Source organism: Athene noctua, chromosome 1 (assembly GCF_965140245.1).
Source record: "Athene noctua chromosome 1, bAthNoc1.hap1.1, whole genome shotgun sequence".
Lineage (NCBI taxonomy): Eukaryota > Metazoa > Chordata > Aves > Strigiformes > Strigidae > Athene > Athene noctua.
This window is the reverse complement of record NC_134037.1, coordinates 191,456,858-191,482,168: the sequence shown is the minus strand read 5'-3', so window position 1 is coordinate 191,482,168 and position 25,311 is coordinate 191,456,858. Positions and strand designations below refer to the sequence as shown.

The window sequence follows — 25,311 nt, the reverse complement described above, 5'->3', positions numbered from 1 at the left end:
AACAAATTCTTTCAAAACACTTGTTATAAGCTGGCTTTCACTCAAGTGCAATTTGACTTTGATTTGTACCGACATTCATATTAAAATCTCTAAACTGAAAACTTGAAAACTGTTGGCTTTGTCTAGATTTTTGATAACTTCTCTATTCTTTCAGTAATTTCACAAACCGAGGGATAAATGCTAACTTGACATGGCTGGATGTTTTATACTTGAAGTTACTATATCATTCTCATTCCTCACCTAACTTTTTAAAGCCATTTCTGCATTGAGAGATATGTTTTTATCATATATTTAAGAGAAAGGTTTTGAGCACAATGGTGGGTTAGTGGAATTAGACACTTTCGATAGTAGTTAATCATTCAGCCACAGGTTTAGTATTTTTCTTAATATTTCAAAGGCATTCTATTTCTCAGCTGATAAATGGCTTTGCTGATGACCTTACCAATTGATTAAAATTAAAATCTAATAGTGCCTGTTTTATTTTTTCAGAAATCTTGCTGTTTCTTATAATAACAGCAACATAGGGGAAAAAAGATGCATAAATAGGATACATTATTTGAACTGGATGAATTCTCATAAAATTCAAACAATGTCTAAACTTTATACATGACTCTGCAGTAAGCTCTGTGATTACCACTTGGTAAGTTTTCTTCCAGCTGCAGAAGGAACCTGCTAGAAGCAACCTCTGCTTAACTGGTGGTGAATTTTTTATCTATTTTTTTTTTCAAAATGTAAGCAGAGCTATGTCATTTTTTTAGAAACACTGTGAATAATAGTAATAATAAAAAATTATTAATCTGTGAAACTACTGCTGTAGGGTTATGGTCCACCCACTAATATCAGCAATGTATTCTCAGAAATAGATAGCAATTTTTATAATGAAGAGTCACTAAATCTTTAGTGAATATTTTGGGCTAGTAGTTTAGCAGAAGAAAATGTTGCAAACAACACACATGTAAAAGTTCTTTTCTGTTATGGATACAAATTCCTGTAGTCTGTACATTTCTCAGGAGTGTAGATTTCCCATAAACTGAACCAGGAGTTGGTGGATAACAGCCATGTAAAAAATACCAAATCATTAAAATATTTATGTATGTAGACACAGAGCCTGGAAGGGATCATACGAATAGGAGAGAAAGCCTTGCTCTTTCTGCTTTGCTCACATTTGGAGTGATGCCATCCTGAGTTTGCATCAAGAACTGCTAAATACACATGCAAGAAAAATTATTGAGTCAGCCATATTAAGATGTTGACAGTGTCTTGATAAACAGATCTATTAAACTCTTCCTTTGCACAGGACAAAACCATTTTTATAGAGGTCTTCTTCAAGTAAGTGAATGGATAATGTGAAGCGAGGAAAATTATATTTCTTATGCTCTTTTTAGTATATGCCAGTTCATACAAAGATGAGTGAGCTGTCACAATGTTTTTCCTATTAATTGCTATAGATGCTTCTGCTCCATGTTTATGAGTGCAAAACCCAACAACAGTGTTGAACTGAACCTACTGGAGCCATCACATGACAATTCTATTCTCCTAAAGGCATCACAGTGGCAGAAAGTTGTTGGCAAACTGGAATTTATTTAAACACTAAAAAAACCCCAAAAAAACCCAGAACAACCTTATCAGGCAGTTGTGAAAAGTAACTGGGAAGAAACAATGTAAATTGTATGGGTCAGATTGTCATCTGGTGTTATTAGGTAGAAAAATCAGTTGTGCATCTCAGCAGATGTCTGAGAAGGGGATCTCAGTCAACAAATACATGAAAGATGTGAAAAATAAAACCCTGAGTTTGCACATGGACCTAAACTTGCATAGAACAGACTCTCAGGATGTTTTTCACAGTTTAAGGTATTTTCAAGGTCATATTTACCGAACATCAGTAAAGTGCAAACCCAGGCCTGGGACTGGGAAAACTAACAGGTGCACTGGAAAACCTTGAGTATGCCTCATGCTACAGAGCAAGGATTCAAAAAATGGAGCGAGGAGGGCAGGGCACAACCCACCTTGCCCTGTGCAATATGTCAGGTAATTCTGCAACTACCTGCTGTGAATGTCTATGTGGAATAAAGAGGCATCTGTGTTTGGTACATGCCTGTTTACTGAAGAAAAGTATCCCTATCCAAAATGTTTGAGAATTAGGGAACCCCCAAAGCTGCCGTTTCCCACTGTATGGACAATCTCTGATGAAGGGAGGTGGCAGCTGCTGCCTACAGGTATCCCATTTCCTTTACAGACATGTCACTAGGGCTACAGGTGGTCAAAAAAGAGATGCCAGGTTCTGTAATGGAAGATCTGTGGTCAATTTACACTAAGGCTGCCTAGAGAGGGAGGCTGCGCTGTGGCTGCCCCTAGAACACTATGGGTACAGGACCCCCCTCAACTTCAGGCTGCTCCCCAGAGAGAACAGTACCCACCAACTAGCCTCTGGGCCTGTGTGGGGCCTCCCTGAGCCATGCAGGAGCCATAATGGCCCCACCAACAGCCATCCCTTCACAGACTCAGGATAGAAAGGAAGAGCAGTGTTATTCTGAGTGCTGCACAGGGAAACATTCTGAGTAATGAGACAGAGGTAGGAAAAGGAAGCAGGCAGGATACCAACAGCAGCATCCTGACAAAGAGGGATCCTAAATATCATCTCTTCCTCACAAGGGAAATTATGGAAACTACGATTACACAGGGCTTTTAAAAGCAGACTAGGCAAAATATGAGAAACGATACTTCAGGGAACAGTCCTCCACTAGTAGGAGATGGATTCGAAACCCTAACATCATTTTTTTTCATCTGATTTACACCTTTCTGATGGTTTATGACACTTTTACTTTTCACTAAATTGTGTGTTCATCTATAATATGAGAACTGCCAGAGCATTACCTGCCTGTGTCCAGTTCATAAATGCCTTTTTTAGCTCCTTTTCAGAAGTGATCTCTCTACAATGAAGAGAGGTCACACTGACCACATGGCAACACGCTGCTGTTCTTCCAGAATCTGTGTAAGTCCTTTCTTGGTAGACATTTTCACCACAAAATTACTAGATTCAGTACTCAGCGGTGTTCTGCTGTTTTGTATTCTTTTAGTCTTTCCAAACCTTTTTCAGACATCTAAATAACCTTTATGTTAATCTAGGGAAATTTCAGAGGCACACAAGTAGGAAGCCAGATGTCACAAAGAGTGTATTTCTGAAACCTAAGCAAGATGAGAGTTGTTGTCATCTCTTGCCTTGAACCACCAGTGGCTTAAAGCATTGCCACAATGGTGTGCTTTACTTTTGCAAGAAAACTATCCTCTTTTACAATAATCTGGCAGCCAGAGAGTTTTCATTGCCATCTGGAAGAGGTGTTCAACTTTTTCTTGAGGGTTTTTCTGAATTTCAGGCTAAGATACAAACACAACCAGATAAATATCTACTGCATATGGTGATTACATGGAATACATAGCAAAAATCCCTGTGCTGGTGCCATGGTCATGAACCTTTATCTTACACTTTAAGTAAGCTCTCACTGTCAGGTGATATCAAATAAATTCACAAGTACTGAAGAATTCTCTGGCTGCCATCTGTCAATGTACTCATATACTATAGCAAGAGCACTTTTCTTGCTACAATGTCAAATTACTCTGACAAAGATAATTAAAGTAGAGGGAATACTAAGCCACCTGTCATTGAGCTGTGCAGAAAGAAGGAACTGCATGCAAGGAGAAAATTCTCAAATTTTAAAACTGCAAATCGGCCAACAGAAGGGTGACCAGGAAAACAGGAGAGAGAACATCATCCTTAAAATCACCCTGTGTGTTTTCAGTAAACTTGAGGTTTCTGAGTCCAGACTTGCCAAGTACATTCGGGGGAGAAAAAAAACCCACACAAAACAAACAAACAAATAAACAAACAAAAAACAACAAAAACCACATAATCATGAAGGAATCCACGAGTAAAGCTCATAGAGTAAGCTGCAGTCTGCTTTCACTTTTCTGCTGACATCTCCCCCAGGAAAAGTCTATGCCTTCTTTTTAAACCACTCAATTTTTTACACTGCTAGATAAACACAAAGACCTTGTAGCTACTGAATCTAATTTTCATTTACTTGAAAACTTCTTTATATCATACAAGTTCTATTTGTGTTCCTCAGATGCCTTTAGCCTGAGAGGTTTTTGCAGTCCAAAGGAGCCTTTGCATAAATAAGTTCAAGTTAATTCATCAGAAATAGAAAAAAACATAAAAGTGTCCTACTTAAAAACTTTAATAGCTGGTCATTATAAATGAAATGACCGTTTCATTTGTACCAAGAGCCAGACAGAAAGTACGATTTCATACATTCTGAATAACCCTCAAGCATCAATACTCAGACCCAATAAATAGCCATAACTACTGCCGTAAAAATGTACACCTTTGCATACATACAGCAGATGGGTGACAATTAGTAGAGTCTGCCTGTCATATGACTTCTAAATTGTGCTTTATACTTCACTGTTTCATCAAGTACCTCAGCTTACATGATGCTCTCAGCCTTATATCACAGGACTGCAAAGCAAGGTTAATATTTATTGTCACAGACTGAGATAAAGCTCTTTGGGACAATGCTAATAACTGCACAATTGAAAGGACATACTCTGTTGCAGAGGACACAGTAAATGGCAAGTAAAAAACTAACGTAGAACAAAAATAAGACAGCTTGTCTCTTAAGAAGATGCGAAGTCCTACCTAAATAACTATTGACAGAAGGAGGAAGGAATAGATTTGTATTTATAAGGAGGCCAGATTTCACTGGGAGAGCCCCCATCAAGTCAAGGGATGGTTCAGGTGTAAACAGGCATTAGCTGATGCTCCTTGACTTTTTCAGAAGACCAACACACTCCCAGAGATTTATCCAGAGGAAAAGATGCTCATGTACCTAGCTCTTCTACTAGGTGAGCAAAGAACAGCTGACTTGAGAAACCATTTCAATAGTGGCACTTCTGCTTATTTTTCACTGTTAAATTCTCCCAGATCACTTAGCTGTAAGGCACAGAGGACCCACGACTTGTACCAAAAAAGATGAGCCAAGCTTCTCAGTGGCAGTCTGGGGTTCAGCCAGAAGTCTAGCAATCACTCCATGGGTCTGTGTTGATGGGGCAGGACCACCACCCAGCCCAGACATCAGGTTGGCAAGGCAAGACCAGGGTTGGCAGCAGGCAGCTAAGACCCTCAGCGTGGGGAAGGGGTCACAAGGGAACAATGGTCACAGGCTGATCAGGGCAACTGGAGCCTGTTGGTGCATTCACAGCCCTGACAATGTGTGGGAAAAAATGCATAAGGTGCCATAGTTCCTGGATGTGTTTGTGTCTGTGCATGTTTGGTTTTAATGATCTGATGATCTGATTAGGGATATGGTGTGGTTGGGAACTGCCAGTTGTAGGTTAACGGTTGGACTAGATGATCTTCAAGGTCCTTTCCAACCTAGTTGATTCTGTGATACAGTCACATCCTCTCCTGTACCAGCTAACTGATCTGAAGATATTTATTTAATGAATATCCATGAAACTTTTGATTTTTAAAGTTATTGTCATTTTTTAATGTCCCACTGAGTCCTGATGGCACATCTGAGAGTGCTTGTCATCTGTGCCTTCTTCCCAGGATGAACATGAATTTTGGTGGTTTTTTTCCCTCAAATACCAAAGTCAGTGAGATCCAACACACACTACCTCAGCTGGTTGTGCTGCACAGACTGCCTTTAATCAGATGGCATCCCAAAGCAGACAAATGGAGACTCAGATAAATGCACCACATAATTTGAAAACTGCCTATTTTTACCTACCCGGCATTGCAGGAGCTTTGCCTCTTTCATCTATGGTATCATATAATCTCAATTGCTTTAATGGTTAGGCTTTGGTTTACAGCCCTCAGCAGACATCTATTTGGAGTTTCCGTGATTCCAGACAATATCCCCTCCTCTTCCAAATACTCTCCCCTCTTTCACTTATCCTGTCCTGCCTGACTCCTGATATGAGTGCTGAAGGAGAGAAAGAGAATTTGCCTTTTTTTTTTAAACTGGCATGAGTGGAGTGGCAACTGGATTCCAGCATCTCAGAACCTGCCTTCCCTTGATGCCAGACAGTATCTTCTGTGTGTCCAGCATTTGTGTATGGAAAAAAGTCTGTCTAACACTCCCCAAAGAGGTAGAACAGAAAATGGTTTGGTGGTAGAATTTTCTGTTGCTCTGCTTTCCAGCTCGGTTCTCACACCCATTCCCTGGCCTTTAGACACTTCCACATACAACCGATTCTCACAGTTGTTGGGTCTTTCTTTGTATTAGATAGAAGTAATTATACTTGTAGCTGTCCTTGGGTTCTTGAAATTTGAAGTCTGAATTTTAGACCTTACAAACCTACAAACTGTGCTTGCATTTTGTTCCCAAGGTTCATTAAATCATGTTTGGGCTTTCAAAAATCTGTTTCTGTGATTTAGAAGGATATCCTAAGAAGTTAGGAATCAAGATAAAATCCTGTGTTTAGTCTTGAAGCTGAGTATAAGCTTATTTTTACAGGTGGTAGACAGAACCATACAGGGACAGTGGATGCCTGAGGTGCCACCTTTCACCAGAATCTGTTGCCCACATCACATCCCTTTCTGCTTTCCCACCCTACCTACATCAACGCACACATACAACTTCTCAGAGTCCTTGTGCACCTTCTGCCCTCATGGGCCCTCATCCCCAGCAGCTCCAGCATTGCCAAACTAGCAGGTACCAAGAATGTACCCTTTGAAGCCCTTCTTGCCCAACTCTCTAGCTCCAGTGCTGAAGATACCACTGCTTGCTGCCTTCCCACAGGCAGACATGGGCACCGTACTAGCACTTACAACCTGGTTTTCACTCATCTTTTAATACTTACCTGCAGCTTTCTTCACAACTTTGTCCTTAATGAAATCAATCAGAGCCAGTGCAAAAACATGAAATTCCATTTAGGACTTCAAGTAGGTTGAAAACACTACTTAGTACTTGAAAATAGTGCCTAGTACTGACCCACAGAACTGATCCATGGCATACATAACAAATTCACTTTCTTACTTTTTCTCTGTTCATTTTTCATAGTTCATTGTGTAATATGACTCCAATAACACCTTTAAATTCAGAATGTTTATACAGCTTAAAATTACTTTGTATGCAGCATGAAATACTCAGCTTGGATTTGAATTGGTTATCATTCTTTGGCTCCTTTCAGAGGAACAGAATAATACTGAAAGTCCTTGCCACTGCAATCATCTCTGGAATGTGGGAATATCATAGGACTTCTTTTCTGACAGTAAACACCAATTTATGTGAAAAGAGAAAACTAGCCTGATTATAAGAAGATTTAGCTATAATCTTTTTGTTGACAGAGTTTTTATCTCTGATACAGTATTTGCAATAAATCAAATCCCAATTTAGGAGAGATAATCAACAGTGGCTGTACTGACTTTTAAAAGATATTCATACATTAAATGATAATCAGATTTAATAATTTGAATAAGTAATAGTTTTTCTAAAAGAAATGTCAATTTTTATTTTTAACAGATATTTATCTTGCACCATTATTGTAAACTTTATATAATAGATTCTGGTAATTTTGTCATTAGCCACTCAGGTTAGAAATGTAAACATTAAATAGACAATTATAATACTAATAGTACTTCTATTATTAGTGTTTTCCTATGTTGGTTACAAGTTTGACTAACACTTATGGGAATCAAAACTTTTATATTGTCCTGCAAATCCAGCACTTGCCTGACTTGTTACAAAAATGTCTCACAAAGCTCAAAGTGAGACAGCTTCTGAAAAAGGTGATTTATAACTTGATCAATAGCCTACTGCAGCTAATGGAGCTCTTCCCTGATGCTGACCTGGAATCAGATCCTGAAATTTAGAAGTCTGAAACTGGCTATTTAATGTCAGCAACTTTTCAGTCACAAAAACTAGAGAAAGCTCAGCTTAATGGTATGATATACCAGTGGGCTAAGTATAACATGCTCTAAAAACACCTTTCTTCTTCTGTTTCTGAATAGTATAAAAGATGCTTAGAACAAGAGGAGTCAAGAGGATATTATTCCTCTCCATGTTTTGTAAGTTTGGCAGAACTGCATATATTACTGATTTCATTCTTAAGCTTTGCCTTGTGGAGACAAATACTTAGTGTCCTTTGTACAGGCCATTACTGCTGTAAACGGCAAGAGAGGTTAGAAATAAAGTAACTTTACTTTGTGGTAAAAGCAAAAGTAAAAAACAAATTAGTCAGTGGAAGACTCAGAGGCAGGCCTTTGCCTGCATTTTTTAATTAACGGAAAATGTCAGTAGGAAACAATTTTTCCTTAAAAAATACCCAGTTGTCCTCATTAAAGGACCTCAAGTTATCCTTTTTAAAGAATTCCATATTGTATGGAAAAAACACAGTCTTTTTCCATTGCTTCAGCTGAGGTTTTTATCTGATAGTTCCATATTTTGGAAGTTTTGTACACATTTAATTTTAAGAGGTTCTTGAATTAATGTCCTTATTCACTCATCCATTGGCAATGTTGTATTTGTTGCTCCTCTTTGTACATGGAGTCCTGACCTCCTGCTCTCTTCTGCTGGACCTGCATGATTTTCCATTCCAGGATAATTCATCAGGACAGGGTTGCCCCAACCCAGAGCTTGAGGTTGTTGGCCTGAGTTGTCCTCTGAGCTTTAAAGTGATTGAATATTTAATAGCAATACCAAGAACTAGGTGAACCCATGTCAGAATTTCGCATGAAGTCTAGCCACATCACTCACTCAAGAGGTAGGGACTTTGGACTCACATGTCCTGGTGCTTTAACCAGTTAGGCCACAAGGTCAAAAGCAGAAGGCTGGTATTGCTTTTATGTTTTGCTAGGAAAAAGATTTTGGTTTCTTACTTCAAAAGAACAGAGTTGTGAAATCTTCATAGCAACAGAAGCCTTCCTCACAGCCACTTCTGCACCTTTTCCTGCCCGGCTTAGATGACACTGTGTTAAGCTGCTGGCTTTCATGGATTCATTTTGAGATGCCCAGCTTCCTCACTTGCTGCAGAGATCCATGGCAGAATTGGGTCTTTGAGGACGATTGTGTCGCCAGGCATTGTCAAGAGTGAAGTTGCACTGCCATGGGCATGATACCCAGGTGCTTAGAGTTACAACCCTTGGTCTGCTGGACTACATTTATAAACGCAGTAACATGATGTCTGTGGTGGCAAAAGGAGTAGAGAGAGGGGGAAGTATTTCCCTATAGCCAGAATATCTTTAGAAGTATCTTTAATACACAAAATACAAAGCAGAATTTCATCAATAAGTTGTATTTACTTCTAAAAAGGTACACAATGTAGAGATAATATTTTGACTCAAATTGCAAAACATACATTGAGATTTTCTGGTCTACAATGCACAATGATACAATTTCTGGTATTGATGTCACCGTAATGGGTGTGGAAAGACACACTGCATTAGAACTGTGAGCCTCCCTGCATTTATACAGCTGAGAATAACTTTCTAAACTCTTGCTATCCCACCACCTCTGGCTTTTACTCTAGCTAATTCTGTGTCATTACACCATTGCATTGGTGATTTATGGTTGGCTCAATCAAAAGTTTTATATTAACACAAACTATGAAGTTTTGACCTTTGCTCAGGGTTGCTACAGTGTTACTAAAAGTCTTTCACAAGCAGCAATTGGACTTAATTTAAAACTCACAGTATTGCACAGGATATTTTATATTTTATTCACTGCTGAATCTGCAATCTTAATGAGAATTTTAAGATACAGAATGGGACAACTATTCACATGTCACAGAAAGGTGCTAAGTGGCCTTTTAGAATTTAATTTGCCATACCATAAAAAAGTGCAGCACAGACTGGCTACTAGCAAAATCTCTCTAAATTTAGCCTTTACTCTTTCAGAGTGGGTCATGTTTCCAGATTTCTTCCATGAAGCCAGGGAGGCTCTTTGCCTCTAGGATCCTTTTTTGCAGCTAATATTCACAACATTGAGGTCTTGTTCATAATAAAAATAGTTCAATTTCAGTCAACATCTTCTGCTTTCTAGTTACATTGGCAAGAACCAAAGAGTCTTCTATAATTAGATGCCTGATGCTGGATTTATCCGCTGCCTACTAAAGCCAATATATGTCTTACCATTACCTGACAGAGAATCTGGCAAGTATGAGCTATGCTGCCAGATAGCTAAGGAAATGGTACAGATCAAGAACAAGTGTTTAGCAAGTTTCCAAATCTTCCAGCAAATGCAACAAAAATAATGGTATAACATGAGAGAGCATTCCTGAAATGTAAGGAAGCCTGCTGTGTCCAGGGCTACCACAGCATCCCACAGAGATCCAGAAGTGAACCCTTTGAACTTGGATGTGGCTGTTTGGCAGTGACAGAAATCTGGGCTGGCATCAGACATGATGCACTGCAATGATTACAAAACAATTTTGGCAGAAGACACCAAATAGATTATCACTCATTACATCAGAGAAAGTTAATCATAGTCAACTTGAGACAAACTGAAGGTGTGGACCAGAGTTTCATTGCTTCAGAGAAGTAAAATATATAATACCAAGTGTACAGGAAGGTGGCATTAGGTCAAGGATCTCAAAACACTCAAGTGACTTGCACTGAATTCCACTGATGTCCTTGTGCTTCTGAACAGATAAATACTCTTGAATGCATCACCTTCTTGAACGAACCTTACAAGTGAGTCTGATTAGTCTTTTAGACCTTGCTATCTAAAACAGTAGAACTATAATAGTAGATAATATCCTTACATAGGGTAATTCTGCATGATAATGGGGTGTTTTCTTGTCAATCTTTATTTCGAAACCTTTCACTCTTTCTCAGAATTTAGCATCTTGTATTTGCCTTCAGTGGAGAGGAAAGTTAACATTTTTATTCTAACGTGACCCATAAAGACTGGCATTTGGAAGACTACATTTAGCTATTCTGGAGATCTAGGTGGTTCACCAATGCAAGGGTTTCACAATACCATCTACATTATCTTTCTTGAACAAAAACAATCCTTGCCTGTTCCTGTTCTAGTTGTTTTAAGTGTCTGCAACTGCACCAAGTTCCCTTGTACAAATCTTTCAAGTCTGTCTTGGACCTGGATATACTGCCCCTGCAGCACCCCTTTTCCCCCGCCCCCCAAGAAAACAACGCATAGTGTTGTACCAAAGGAGAACATATTTTTAGATAAGTAAAAATCATTTCATCCAAGAAGTACAGAACTACCACCCACATTCTAATTCAAGTCAGTATCAAAGTTAATTGCAGACCTCCTACAAGTAGGAGCAGTTAGATTGAAAAAAACATCTGCTGAGGTTTCTGCTCCTCATGTCCACAGCTTCAGGTCTATCTTTTTTATACTATAAAGAGTGTGCCACATTATTCCTTCAGTACTATTGTTTCAAAACATAAATTTTCTTAGAATACTGAAGTAGGAGAATCATAGAAGAATTATAAAGCAACTTGAAGAGAAAAAAGAATATGCACCTTATACATTGTTCACTAGATGCAGGTTGCTATGAAGCACCTAGAGATGTTAAAGGTGTATTGAAATTCTCATACATTTTTTCTGCTGTATTTGGACACTTGTCAAAATAATGCAAATCTTTAGGCAAAGCTGAAGCCAAACTTGCAGGTCATAGTTTTAATTTGTGTGTTGGTCCACTTTAGTTTGAATTTTTCTCCATCTGGTAAATTTTTTTATAAGGATGCCTCCCAGAAAAAAAAACCAAACTGTTAAACAGATGTCTATTAATATAATAAAGCATTGATTAAAATGTCTGTTGTAGTAATACCAATTTACACACTCTCATTCCAAGCTCTATTTTAACCTTATTCTTCCATTCCTCCACTTAGAAAGAGCATGTCTGTTTGTTTTTCTAAATTCTTCCTTTGAAAGGAGGAACACTTGTAAATGCTGCCTGTGTTAACACAATGCATAAAGATAGAAGCCCATTCAAATGTGAAGAAAACCTTGTTTCAGGTTGTTCTTATTTATATTAATAGAGAGATTACTTTCTAAGGACACATCCTGAGCAGCATGTCTGAAAAAGATGAGTTCTTGAGCAGGTTTTCACAGTGCCTGCTAGGATCCCCTCAGCAAACTCTGGCCTTCAGGTCACCCCAGTTTACACACCCGGAATTACTTTTTTTTTCTTAAGCTGCCTCTAGGCTATGTCTGCTCTTGGGACAATCATCATCAGAAACCTTCAAGGAGCAATCCTGGGCTATCTTTTCGACTTGAAGTCACCAGAAACATTGAAGGAGGAAAGCTGCATCATGTGGTGGGACCATCCCCTTTGCAATGAAGTGCATCCTTGAAGAGTATTCTCAGTACTGGGGTAATGAAAGCTCCCTGCATCACCCTCAGGGAACACTAGCAAGGGTACAGAGCTGACCTTTAGTGTTCTCTAGCAGCAAATAAAGTATCTGGAAACTGTTTCGATCTTGACATTCTACACTGCGACTTACAGGTGTCAAAAATTTGGGGTTTGCCATATCATCTGCGATAACAGAAGACCCTTTAGCTCAGCAGTAGCCTAATAACTCATTTCAGCACAAGACCCATTGCAAATGCTGCTCAATCCCATACTCTTACATCATGTTTAAAAATCAGATCCATGGTGAGATGTGCAGAGAATAGGTTTACAGAATGCTAATAAATACCCTATCATCTAGGAATGGAGAATTTCTTAAAACATAATATAGTTTTCCCTTTGTCACAACTTTAAAATAAAACTGCACCTTCAGCCGAAGGTGCAGTTTTATCTGCAAAACTTGAAATTTTTATGGCAAAAAAACTTATTAGGACAGGGGAACTCTAGAGAAGTTCAGAAATTATAGTAAACAATGTATAATATTTTTCATTGCTTCTATTATTGGTAACTTCTGATTGTCTTTGATGTTGAACTGACAATATACCCCTTTTTTGCTCTATACTCAAAACCATTTCTAAAATATGAGCACTGCTGGCTGTTATTCTACTTCCAGTCTCAGTCATCCTGAGGAAAAAAGAATTTGCTCTTGTAGTTTTATCTGCGATTGAACCAACAATAACATCCTGATTCAGTTTCAGTCCTACTAATACCGTATTAAGCATTGCCTTATAAGATGACTTGTGAACATTTTTTTGCAGTTCCCATATTCACATAAATGCCCATTTTCCTCCACTGGTTCCTAAACTGTTTAACAAATTGACAAGAAAAAAGATCAGATCTCAAGTGTTGCAACTTCTGGAAGGAATAATTTTTTGAAGAATATTATAAACATAACTGCATACTTAAGGACAACCAATGTTTCTACTGTTGGAAAAAAAAACAAAAAACAGTCCACCGTTTTCTTTCTTTGACTGTAAGATTTCTGTACAACCCTGTAATTAGTATTTGGAAGTGGCTTTTAGTATTGATACTGGCTCAGAAAAAAAAACCCAAAAAAATTAATTTATTGTCTGTTTTTTGTAAGCTTCAAGCTGATCCCATAAAGTAGATGTAAGATGCTGCTACCATTTTCAGATTTCTTCAGAAAGCTACTGTGAAAGGCAGTGACAATAAAGTAACTTTAGCATTATGTATTTCAGAAACACCTTCATCTCATGTTATCTCATCTGAATTTCTGTCAGTAAAGAAGGCCATAAATCATTTCGGAGTTGAATTGAGAATATGAAAAGAATAATGTTGAAGATTTTTTCATTGCATTCATGTTTTTGAATCATGTAGTGCATGAATCTTTGTGTACGTTAACACCTAGGTTTGTAATTTTTGTTACTTTGGTTTTGCTTTGTTCTTAAAGTAATTTGTTATTCTCCTATTTAGGAAAGCTGTCATTCAGTTAAAGCACAGAGTGCAGCTGTGGTCAATATATCATAAAGGGCTTTTTAATAATTGCATTGTTAAATTATTTATTGAAGCTATTCAATAAATAGTAAACAAATAGCAACAAATCCATTTGGCGATACTCAAGGTCAGTTTGAGAAAGATACATTAATCAAAACCAGGATGAAGTCTTCAGCCCATCACATTTCTTACAATCTTAAAATTTTAATCATGGGATGAGGTTCAACAAAATACAGTTTATGGCTCCTTCTACTAGATCAAAACCACCGCAGACACACTGTAAATATTAGCAGTCTCTCACAATCTCACTATGCAGGTTTAGATGTGGTAAAAAAGAGATGGATTATCTCTGCTTTGACCAGTTTTATGCCAATACCACTTCAACATGTCAAAGCTAGCTTGCCTTTCCCCATCTAGCCTTTCAGGCCTCTCTGCTTATTTTTTTTTTTCCTTCACACTTTGTCCCAAAGACCATCTTCTCTCAGTACTACTGTCCTTCCATTAATGCAGGTTTGTGGCTTTGCTTTTGCTTTCATTTGAACACATGCTTTGAACACATAAGACCTTTATACTTTGACCATTTGCCACAGACCCCTTGCCTTGTTCTTGGTTGGTTGTTTGTTTTTTTAAGCTCAGACCTTGTCATTCTTTCCTTACCCAGAGGCATGACGTTATAACCTAATGAGGGTCATGCACATTTTCCTGGTTCTATCTGCTACCCTCCAAACTGGACATGGACACAGACAATGGGTTTAATAGGGCTCTGAAGTGTTCAGTATCCCTCACATCAATATGGCTTATTGCAGCTTTTCTACACAAATAATCTCACATGGATATCCAAAGAGCTGGAGCAACGCAGGACCATGGCTCTGGGGAATGTCTCAAAGCAAGCTCATCAATGAACTATTAATGGAAGATTCCCAACATTAGTGTTTGGAATGAGGAGTCATATAAGGATGAGTAAATAGGTCTGGAATGCAACAGAAATACATTGACAAAATATGCAGGATTGTCTTTTGTGAAATCCTAATTCTACTATTCTAAGGAGAATGAGGGATTCATGGATCATTAGCAGATCTAGAGAGAAGGGGCAATTGCAGAGATTGAGTAAGTTTCCAGGAATCAGGTTCCCATAAAGATCAACTCATTTCAGTATTTCAGGAACATCAGGATCAACAGACTGCCCTCTCCTTTATGTCTGTCATCCACATGGTAGTGCCAGCCAAGAACCTCAGGAGTAACAGATGCCACATTCTGAATCACATAGGTGGCTGTTGTCTTTCCAGATGCAGTCTGCTTGCACTCTGCAGTTAGCAGAGTGATGGTAGTCAAGCATTATCAGCTTTAAACTCTGCAATGCATTTCTCCTTCCATACTTGGTAGCACATTCCCCTTGGGCATCTCCTACATCAAATAAGGGTTAAGGTCAGCACAGATCTTCGTAACTGTTGCCTTCTCCTGACTGAATTTCCTCCTGCTCTGGTGGTTGTTCTTCCCACATATTGCAGCATAGCAGTGCACTTCCTCTAGACTGACTGACTCTCATTTCCACTGGATTCCCTGCCCTGTGCAATATCCGTGGTGCACTGGGCCATCATGAACTTGTTCTCTTGTGCTATATATGGGCCATACAAAAACCTGAAACATTTTTGTCACCAATTAACTGCAAGCATGAATAATGTTGCTGCATGGTTGCATGACTTGTATATGCAGTTGCAGGAAATAAAGGATGTTAATCCTGCAGTGACAGCTTCACCTGGTAGTGGCATGGCATACAGCAGTCTATGAGACTGTTTCTGTTTTGAAGTCACAACCTCAAGGCTCTCTCCTGCTTTTCTCCCTCTGCCTTGGGTTGATTCGACAGTACACAAAACTGTTATTGTAATGATTTAGCAAATCACAGCACATGGAATGTCTTAGACCCATTTCTGATTTGTATTGAATTTTTATCTTAAGAAAACCAGCTCAGTGGCTTTTGCACTAGAAGCAATGCAAAATTTCAGGATTATGTTAACTCTGAAATGATTTACGGATATAGATTAAGAAAAAGACAAAGAAATTCAATGCCTGATTCCCTCTACCTTAGAGAGAGTTTCTGCTGTAGAAGGAAAAGAATGAAGAACTACTTTGTTCTATAGAAGCAGAACAAAGTAAATTTTGCACAAGATCATTAAATGTTCATCAAAGTGAGAAGCAAAGGTGAAATGAGTTGCCCATAAACACAAATATTCAACAGTCAGAAATTGATTCTAGCTCTAGTGATCCCTATTTGTGTACCATGTTTCTTCTGAAAGCAAACAGAAGACATCCTAGTGAGGAGTTAAGATTCAATGCTGTATATGCATCATGAAAGGCTTTCCTTCTTCAAATGTAGAAATTCTCTTTTTCTTATTTACCTTACCTGTACCCAGTCCTCTTCTGCTGGCGTTACTGCTATTCTGAATCAGAACTGACTCAAACTACTCACAGTTCAACAATAGATAAAAATAGCAATACCTGATTCACTTTCCTCAGGGTACTTTGTTTTTCCCCTTGTCTGCCCTGTGCCCCACCACTTCACATTATGAGACATACAGTTATCAACACTGGATATTTAAATGGCTTTCTATCAAAAAGAGAAAATCAAAACTATTTTTAAAGGGTTGCATTAGAAAGTGAACTTTTAAATGTTTTCTTCTATCCTCTTTTTCTTTTTTTATTTTTAAAATTTTTGTCTTCTGACATCTGCAGTTTTTCTTGCTATAAAATCAATTTGGCAAAATGCTTAAGAGATAGATTGTCTTGTATGTTCACACTACCTGTAGGGACCCTTGTGGGATGTGATCTATGGATAGATATATGCTATAGGAAGACCACTAAAATCAGGAAAACAAGAAGAAATAGGGGACACGAGGAACATGTTCTCTCTTCCTCTGAATCCACAGTGGTAACTTACATCAGTTTAAGGGTGATGTAAAAATAACAGCCAATCAGTATGTAATATATGAAAGTATTTTACCAAAGTTTACATGACTTCATAAAAAGGCAAGAGAACATCCTAACTAAATGTACTAATTTTCTACTATGGATGTATTTATGCCATTTTTTTACTGAAAAAACTGAACATGAAATTATCTATATAATTGGAAACTGAAGGAAGAAACAAGGAGAAGAAAATTTACTTATTCAGCTGCAATATGTAAACATTGAGATCTGCCTTTGGTTCCAGTTAAATATGCTTAAGGAAGAGGAAAAAAAAAAAAACCCAAACCCCAGGAAAACCTCTTCATAACAGTGTCTGTGGGATTAAACTGTTTTTACAGATGATAAAGAGCAGTTTTCTCCCTCTGCAATTCTATGTAAATGCAGTCTCAGACATTAGTACTACAAGATCTCTGATGATTTCCAGCTTTGATTTTCCAATTCAGAATTTTTACTAAGTTGACAAGCTTAGCATTAGTAATGAAAAGCAGCAGTTTTATTAATCAGACATGTTAAGCCACCCAAACATCATTAAAACTTGATACAATCTTAGAGTATAAATGCTTAAGCACCTAGAAATATTTTCATGAAATAGACTTAATGGTAAGTGAAGTGTCAAAAAGTTATCTAGCCCTCTGCTCCTTTTATCTTTACCTATGTAATTCAACATAAATCATAAAAAGGCCTGCCCTGACGTTTATAAGAATACAGTCCAGTCTCCTGCCTGTCCATTTAAGTAACTGAATTCTAAGCAGTTTTGGTCAGTTAAGAACTCTGTTTAATTCTTCATTGCTTCTTGTTCAAAGCGCATAATAATGGAACAAACTGTTTCCAAAAGATTTCACTCTGTAAAGTGTGAAAAAAAAAAAAACCAAACCCAAACTCTTTCTTGTTTCTTTGTAAGTGAAACAAGAAAGAGTTGGAATAATATAAAATTGTGGAACTAGATTTATATTGAAAGAAATAATTTTAAGGAAGAGGTCTAGATATGTTTAAAATATCCTCACTCCACCTGTGTGAGGTCACCGTGCAAGGAAGAGCTTGTACCTTAGAGTTAATAAATCCATAGTGACAAAAAAAAAAGGCTGGAAAGGCTTTCCTTGACTCATTCTGTGTTTGAAGAGTCTGTGGGCCCAGTCCAGGCTACCTCTGGTCAGGAGATCACACTGAAGGAGAAATGTAAAAATGCCCTGTATGTCCAGGAGGAAAGAAATTCTCTCTTCCAGGTTATATTTTGCTCCAATTTTAATTAACCTAAAAGCACACCTCATTTGGTGATTTTACAGTTAATAGTTCATTAATAAATTCATTAACAATCTTAAAAGTTTCCAAGAGAAGACAGATCTGGGAAGTAATGAGAAACTGGAAGCTTGGATCAAGGGACTGGGACTGATTGGACAAGGACACTAATATCCAGGGAGAGGTGAAGTGGGAAAGGTAGGACTAACAGTTTATGAGAGGAGGAAAGTGAAAAACAGATAAGGAGCTTGGGGAAGGCTGGGCAAGAAAACAAGAAAACAGAACCATGCAGCATAGGAAAGACTGGGGCGCGGGGGAGAAGGGATATGGCAAAAATTGAGGAGTCTGGGACTGGAATGAGAAGCTGGTGAGCCGGAGATGGAACTGCTTGCACAAACCAGCTAGAAGGTCAGAGCTGTGAATGAGAAAAGGCTGGACAGACACAGAAGATATTAAGCTTAGTGGAAAGACTGCACTGATGTTCAGAGCCTGGAAGGGAGTCCCAAGACCCTCAGACCTCACCAGTTCTCCACTGTCAACAAAATGCTTATGAATCAGGGCAAAATGTCTGTGTTTTGTCTGTTTCTGGAACTGGGTGCTAAATGATCATAGACAGTATCAGTCACTGAGCTCAGGCATCAGCAGGATGGCCTACAAATAAAGTAAGGAAAGAAAATGTTCAGGGGAACCTTTTGTTCAATCAGGAAGTGGACAGATTCAATGGAGGCCGTTGAATCTAGCAAAATTTTGGATGAAAATCAAGAAGCAAGGCTGCTGGTTTTATCATAAACAAACAAACAAACAACCTCCTAAATGTAATGAACAAAGCTTTGACCATTTTGGCTTTTTTCATTCATTGCTATCTGGAAGGAACTGCCAAAAATGTAATATTCTCTGTTGGCAGGACTTCAGGCTTTGTGAGACTTGATAGGCTTCTGCAGGGAAAATCAAGGCAATCTGCATTAACAATGCACTGCTCTGTACTGAAAGACCCTTGCAGAACACAGGGAACAAAAAGAAAGCCTTCGGCTCTTAACATTGTAGTCTGCTGTTTTTGACATGAGACTGTTTCAAGAATTACCCTGTACAATCACTGCGAGAAAGAACCTAAGAATCCCATTTAGGAGGACAGGCTAACAAAAGAGAATTGCACTTTTCTTCAAGAAAAATCTTACAAGAGAAAAGATGTACAGCCAACAACTGAAAAGAGAACATGTAATCTTTAGAGCTTTAGATTTAGTTTTAGATTTAGAGCTGTTCTTGCTTATATCCATCCAAATATTTTATTACATTAGAAATATAGCAGGTGGATTAGAAGCTCCAGATCCTGGGCTGTCTTGGTCTCCACCTCATCTTTTTTTTAAAAAAAATCTGAATTATTACAGGGTTATGTAGAAATCCATTCAAGGATGAGTAGATATATAACCACAAAGTAAGAATATCAGTCACTGCTGAAGTTCATTACTGCAATGTTGAGAAGGTAGGAGGGCAAGGAACAATATATGTACCAAGTTAAACCAAATAATAATTTTACAATCTTGAACTGCTAACTTCATATATTGTTTCAATCCAAAGAGTTGTCTTTTATGTTTATGTATTTTTCACATCTATGGAACTGTATCAGAAATGCTTTTATAATATCAGCCTTGGTTAAAACCACTTAAAATTAATAATTCATGAATAGTGTCATAAAAGTTATAACAAGAAAGGGAAGATATTTCTGAGTGATCATGGGAACTAATTATGTTTGCCATTTCTGATGGAGACATGTACGTTATCTTGCAGGAGTATAGGTCACTGGCTGGCATTTAGATGACAGCATTATTCATTGGTCCCATTGACTTAATCAAAAATCTGTGTTCAATGATAATTTTAAAGAACAAATGTCATTTTCTGACATTAAAAATCAACGTATAGAAAACTCAAAGGAATAATTTCGAAAGAAATTTGTAGACTAAGAGGGAGTATGCTAGAGGAAAAAATAAAGTGTGTGATAGGTTGAGATGGAGCAAAATGGCATATATGTCTTTACTTAAAGTAAGAAAAGAATCATAATAAGAAAATAATGAAACAGATATGAAGACTTCCTGGGGATAGGTAGCTCCAGCTGAATTGAACCATGTAAAATATGGTTGATCAATGATAAAATCAAGGAGGAAGTGGTTAGAGGTTTCATAATTGAATTGATCTGAAGATATTCTCAGAATAAGAGGGATTTGATTTTTGGTTTTTTGGTTGTTTCGTTTTGTTGTGGGTTTTTTGTTGTGTTTTGGGGTTTTGTTTTGTTTTGTTTTTCTGTATTATGGTTATTTAAATGTGCTCTTTCCAAAATAGCCAAAGCAATTAGTTTATGTCAATCACTAATTATAGTACCTGCCAAAAATAACAGTTTAAATCAGATCAGGTTATAAATTGTACTAAGAAACCTTTAACGAGTGGAACAACTTTCTTCTTTTTTCTTATGGTAATCTTTCTAAGAGTTCTGCAAGTAAAAAGCTATGAGGCTGCAGGATAGTTTGCCAAAATTCGGTTCTGAATACATTTTGACAGATGGCCCATTCATTCCTAAAAACTCTGGGAAATGCTGACCAAATGCAGATATACATAAAAAAAACCCCACAAACTCAAGGCAGTGCTCACAGATGATCTGTCATTTTCAGTTTGGTGTGTATCAATATAGGTGTCATTGTCCTAAAAATACACTTAAATATTAATGGAAAAGCAACCTACTTGCATCACAAGTGATCCTCCAGTCTCTTCCAAGCACTTCAGTTTTAATAGTCTCTCCTATTCATTTTCTGACAATTTAAGGAGGTTGCACCCGCAATTAGCATCTCATTAACATTTTATTTATGTACAAAGACCCAAAGTTTGCCATAACTGATTGGCAGTGCCATAGAAACCTAATTCCAAGGGCTAAATCATGGAGATACTTTGCCTCAACAGACCTTTATGCAAGCAGGGCACAGATATCTTAATTCCCATTATTCCTATTGCAAACCCACTGCACAGCCTGGTACAAATTAAAGATAATGCCCATCAGAGGTCTAGATGTAGAATAATATTACTGGTAATAGAGGCTCAAGTTATGTAGTCAAAGAAAGAATACGTTAAGGGAAAACTCATCTCAATACCCATATACTCAAGTTGTTTGTCTAAGATATTATGTCTCACATGGAACATCTCCTCATAGTCAGGCTCATCAATAAATGCAACAGTAATTGATGAGTGGTAACCCAGTTTCTGAAGATAGTGATCATTCTATAAGGTATAATCTGCACAGAGGAATAGGGTCTCTGTAAAGAGCAGTAACAGATGAAAAAAAAAAAAAAAAAAAAAGGAAAGGAGACAAAGGAATAGGCACAACATTTTGGTTCTTCCCCAGGTTTTTTTTAAAAGCTCTTTTTATTGGAAAAAATATGCACAGCAAACTTTACTCCTTGTTGACAGAAACTCCTCGAGCACCTGTTTACACAGTGCCAACCACTACCCTGGTCTAATCTAATGTCCTTCTTAAATAATTGTATACGTTGCAAATCACTGAACTGTCAAAAGCTAATGTTCAGTAAGCAGGTGCTGTCAGTACAGATTCAGCCTAACATTTGGTTACTGCACCCTTCAAAGAGTGAAACTTAAGACTTGTCTTTCTCAAGCCAACTCTTCCCCTCAGGTTGATGCCTACTAAGTATCATGAATATTGTTTTGCTGAGACCTGTGACCAGCCTGTGTAAATAACGTACTTTAGTCTCCAGTCTGTCTGGTCATTTCTAAAATCAGTAATGCTATTGGGGAGAAATATGAAAAACTTGTTTATGCTTCTTTCCCACAGTACACTGTTGCCCAGGTAGCTCTTAGGCAAAATACATCTCAAATGTGGTGGCTGTTCTGTATGTGGTCAAGCTGCAAAATTATGTATGCTATTTAAACAAGACGCTAATTGTTTATGAATTTCCTGAGTTTCCTTCTCACAGGGCTGAATCATATCTCCCCAGCTCGTTATTTCTAACCCGTTACCATTTTGTGCATGTGGTATTTTATCCCCATGTTGCATTCAGATTCATGTGTGGAAGCAAAGCACAGTGCAAAGAGACTGTTGGCTGTGAAAAAAAACCAAAACAAAACAACAAAACAACAAAACAACAACAACAAAAAAACCCACAAATAAACAAACACACCCCCCCCAAAAAAAAAAAAGAAACAAAACAACAAAAAAAAAAAAAAAAACAAAAAAAAAAAACAACCACAGAGGCTTAATTTAAGACTGCCAGTGAATTTTTTTGGCTGTTCCTCAGGTACCTCATTAAACACTTACTTTTTGTGGTCCTAAACCCTTCATAAATTGAAATATTCCTACACTTGCTTCTTCAGAAGACTTAATTCGAGTGAAATGTAGAGAATGCAAGTCCCATACTCTTTTCATTAGATGACCAGTATTGACAGGTTCTGTTTATATATATGTAAAACTAATGCCCGTAGGAGTAAAATCTCAAAAGTGCCTGCTGGTGAATCTGTGGAGTTTGTAGAGTCATGAGGGATTTGCATGCTGCAGATGTCCAGTAGCAGTGGTCCTAAAGTGATCCCACTAAGACTGGACATCCATCAGTATTAGCAAGGCAATCATATAGCTGCAATGTGGGCTGGTGCCAGAGCATGCTGTGCTTAGAGCCTCCCTCATGCTCATCCAATTACCTTGTAAATATGTGGCATAAGTGACTTAGAAACCTGTACCTGATTGATTTCCAATAGAGTGAAGTGCTTTTGAATGTGCTACCACTAATATTTAGGCTGCAGTCAGCAGAAGACATCCACTGGGCTAGAGATCACACCTAGTTGTTGAATGAAAGCAGGGCATGGTTACAAATCCCAGGCCGGTGAGGCTCAGCAATGAAGGCTGTTCATACCAAAAACAAGCAGTGCAATAAGAGGTACGCAGGAATTATGAACTGTAGCCTCCAGCCTTTCTGTAGTTATTCCATTCCACTTCTGTAGCTCTTCAAATTTTTAACTTTCTTTCACATGAATGAAACAGACTTATGCCTTTCCATCAGATATGCATGAAAACTTAATTTTTTACATACATTTGGGAAAAAAACCCAAAACAACTTTAAATTGCATGCTCTGCTTTTTGCTTCTATAGTGAAGACTGGAGTTTCAGCCACAACAGCAGCACTGTCAATAAATAGTTAAAAAATGAATAGATTCTCCCATATTTTTCTCCTCTTATAAATAGTTGGTTGAAGTTGCTGAATTTTCAAAGACTTTCTAGTGTTACAGTCAGTTAAAATTAATCTCGTGTTCCCTTTTAATTTGCACGTATCTGACATACAATCCTCTTCACACAGGCTCATGTAAACAGGCAATTAATGGTGATTCATGCATTGAAGTACAGCAGGTCACTCCACTTCCCCTAAAACTCATACATTTTTAGGCAATTGCATCAGTATTTGTAGTTGAGGAAAACTGGAACCTGTAAGGTAATAATCAAAGATATTATTATATGCTCTTCAAAAAGTTAGCGTGGTTGAAAACTAAATTAATAATTTGGTCCAACTTCTTTTCACAGATTTTTTTCTTTGTTTGGCAAAAACTAATTAACTTCTGGCATCAGTGGATATCAATATCTTCTGCGGTATAGTTGCTCCATTTAACAATTAACTATGCATTGTGAATGAAATATTGCCTTTGTGTCACTGAAGCACTTGTTCATCTCTTTCTTCAGAATTTTACAGAAGTCCTTTCTTCTCTCAGCGGTTCTTTATGGTCACTCTTCCTTTTTTAGAAAATACAGGGAAGATGTGGAAAAACATGTGGACTCTTGCCCAAGTGTGAAGAGAATGATTAAAAGGTGTTACTGAAACATACTCAGGGAAAACAGATTAATTTCTTCATTTGCAACAGGGATAACACTGGTAGTTTTTCTGACAGTGTGTAATTTAACAGGACACCCTTAAAAAATTGGTGCTTGTTATTGTCTTGTAATTTAAATATTTCACACTGCAGAATATCAGATAAAGAGAATTCATCATTAAACAACAGGAGTTCCTTAGAGACAGCAAGGACAGCAATGTCAAGAGACTTGGGCTAAATCTCTGATTTTATGTCTTTAAAAATTTTAAGGTAACACTATTGGCAGGTTAAAACCAAGTTTATTGCCAGCTGAACTAAAAGAAGATGATACTTCTAATAAAAACAAGTGGAAGTTTGAGCATGGAGTTCAGAAACAAAAAATGTTACTTATAAATTGAGATGAACAGATGAAAAGGAGTAGTTGGATTTGGATGAGATTTAGGCTGGCGTTTTCATTCATCACAAAGGAACTGGGAAGTACTGAACAGACCAACTAGATAATCCAAGAGGTCAGGACACTAAAGAAAAAGGGCTAATAGGAACACGAATAAAGAGAGCATTTATTTAGCACAAAATTAATTTATTAACAGCACATTGCAACAAAGGCTCAAGGGGATGTGGAGTAAAAAAACATTACATGGATACCAAAGGTACAAGCTAGGGAGATTAAAAGAAAAGGAATAGTTATGACTTGTTTATTAATATATATTTGGAACAGTGGTATCAATAAAATTTGAAGAGGCAAAATAGTAATTGTTGGGAATGTACAACAAATTGATAATAATCCAGTTAGAAAGGCTTGAGTAAGCATAGAAGGAGCTAAAATAACAAAAGTGGCATTACCTTTTTCCAGCTGTCAGATTCTTGGAAGTAAATAAGTGTGAATGTATATGGATCAATATTTTTCTTTATTCTACCAGGTAAAACAGCAAATAGAGTGCAAGCTTACATCTGTTACAGACTACCAAATATTTCTGTAGAAAAACAAAACACATCTACCTATAATGTGAAGTGAGAAACTGCTGCACCAATAGCTTTATCTGAAAGACTATGTTAGACAACTCCTGCAAACACTAGCATTCCTTGGAATTTCTTGACCTTACCTTTTACAATTTCTTAACTAAAAAAGCATTGTATCCAGCATGCAGGAATTTGGTGTGAGAGAAAATAAATTAGAGTGTAAAAGATAAATCAACTGTTCCAGGTTTTTTGAATGCAAGTAATCACTTACTGGTTTTATGTGTGAAAAAGAGATAACATACTTTAAGAAAGATGTGAGGAACCTTGAATACATCCAGAGCAGGGCAACAAAGCTGGTGAAAGGGCTGGAAGGAATGTTCTGTGAGGAGCAGCTAAGGACTTTGGGCTTGTCTAGTTTGGAGAAAAGGAGGCTGAGGGGCGACCTCATTGCTCTCTGCGGCTCCCTGAGGA

The 25,311-nt window shown here is 37.6% G+C and overlaps 1 protein-coding gene across 1 annotated transcript in view; it reads left to right on the top strand.

Annotated features, from left to right (window-relative positions):
* Positions 1 to 25,311, top strand: part of GABRG3 (gamma-aminobutyric acid type A receptor subunit gamma3) — a 326,293-nt gene that overhangs the window by 277,450 nt on the left and 23,532 nt on the right. The gene's annotated exons all lie outside the window — the stretch shown is intronic.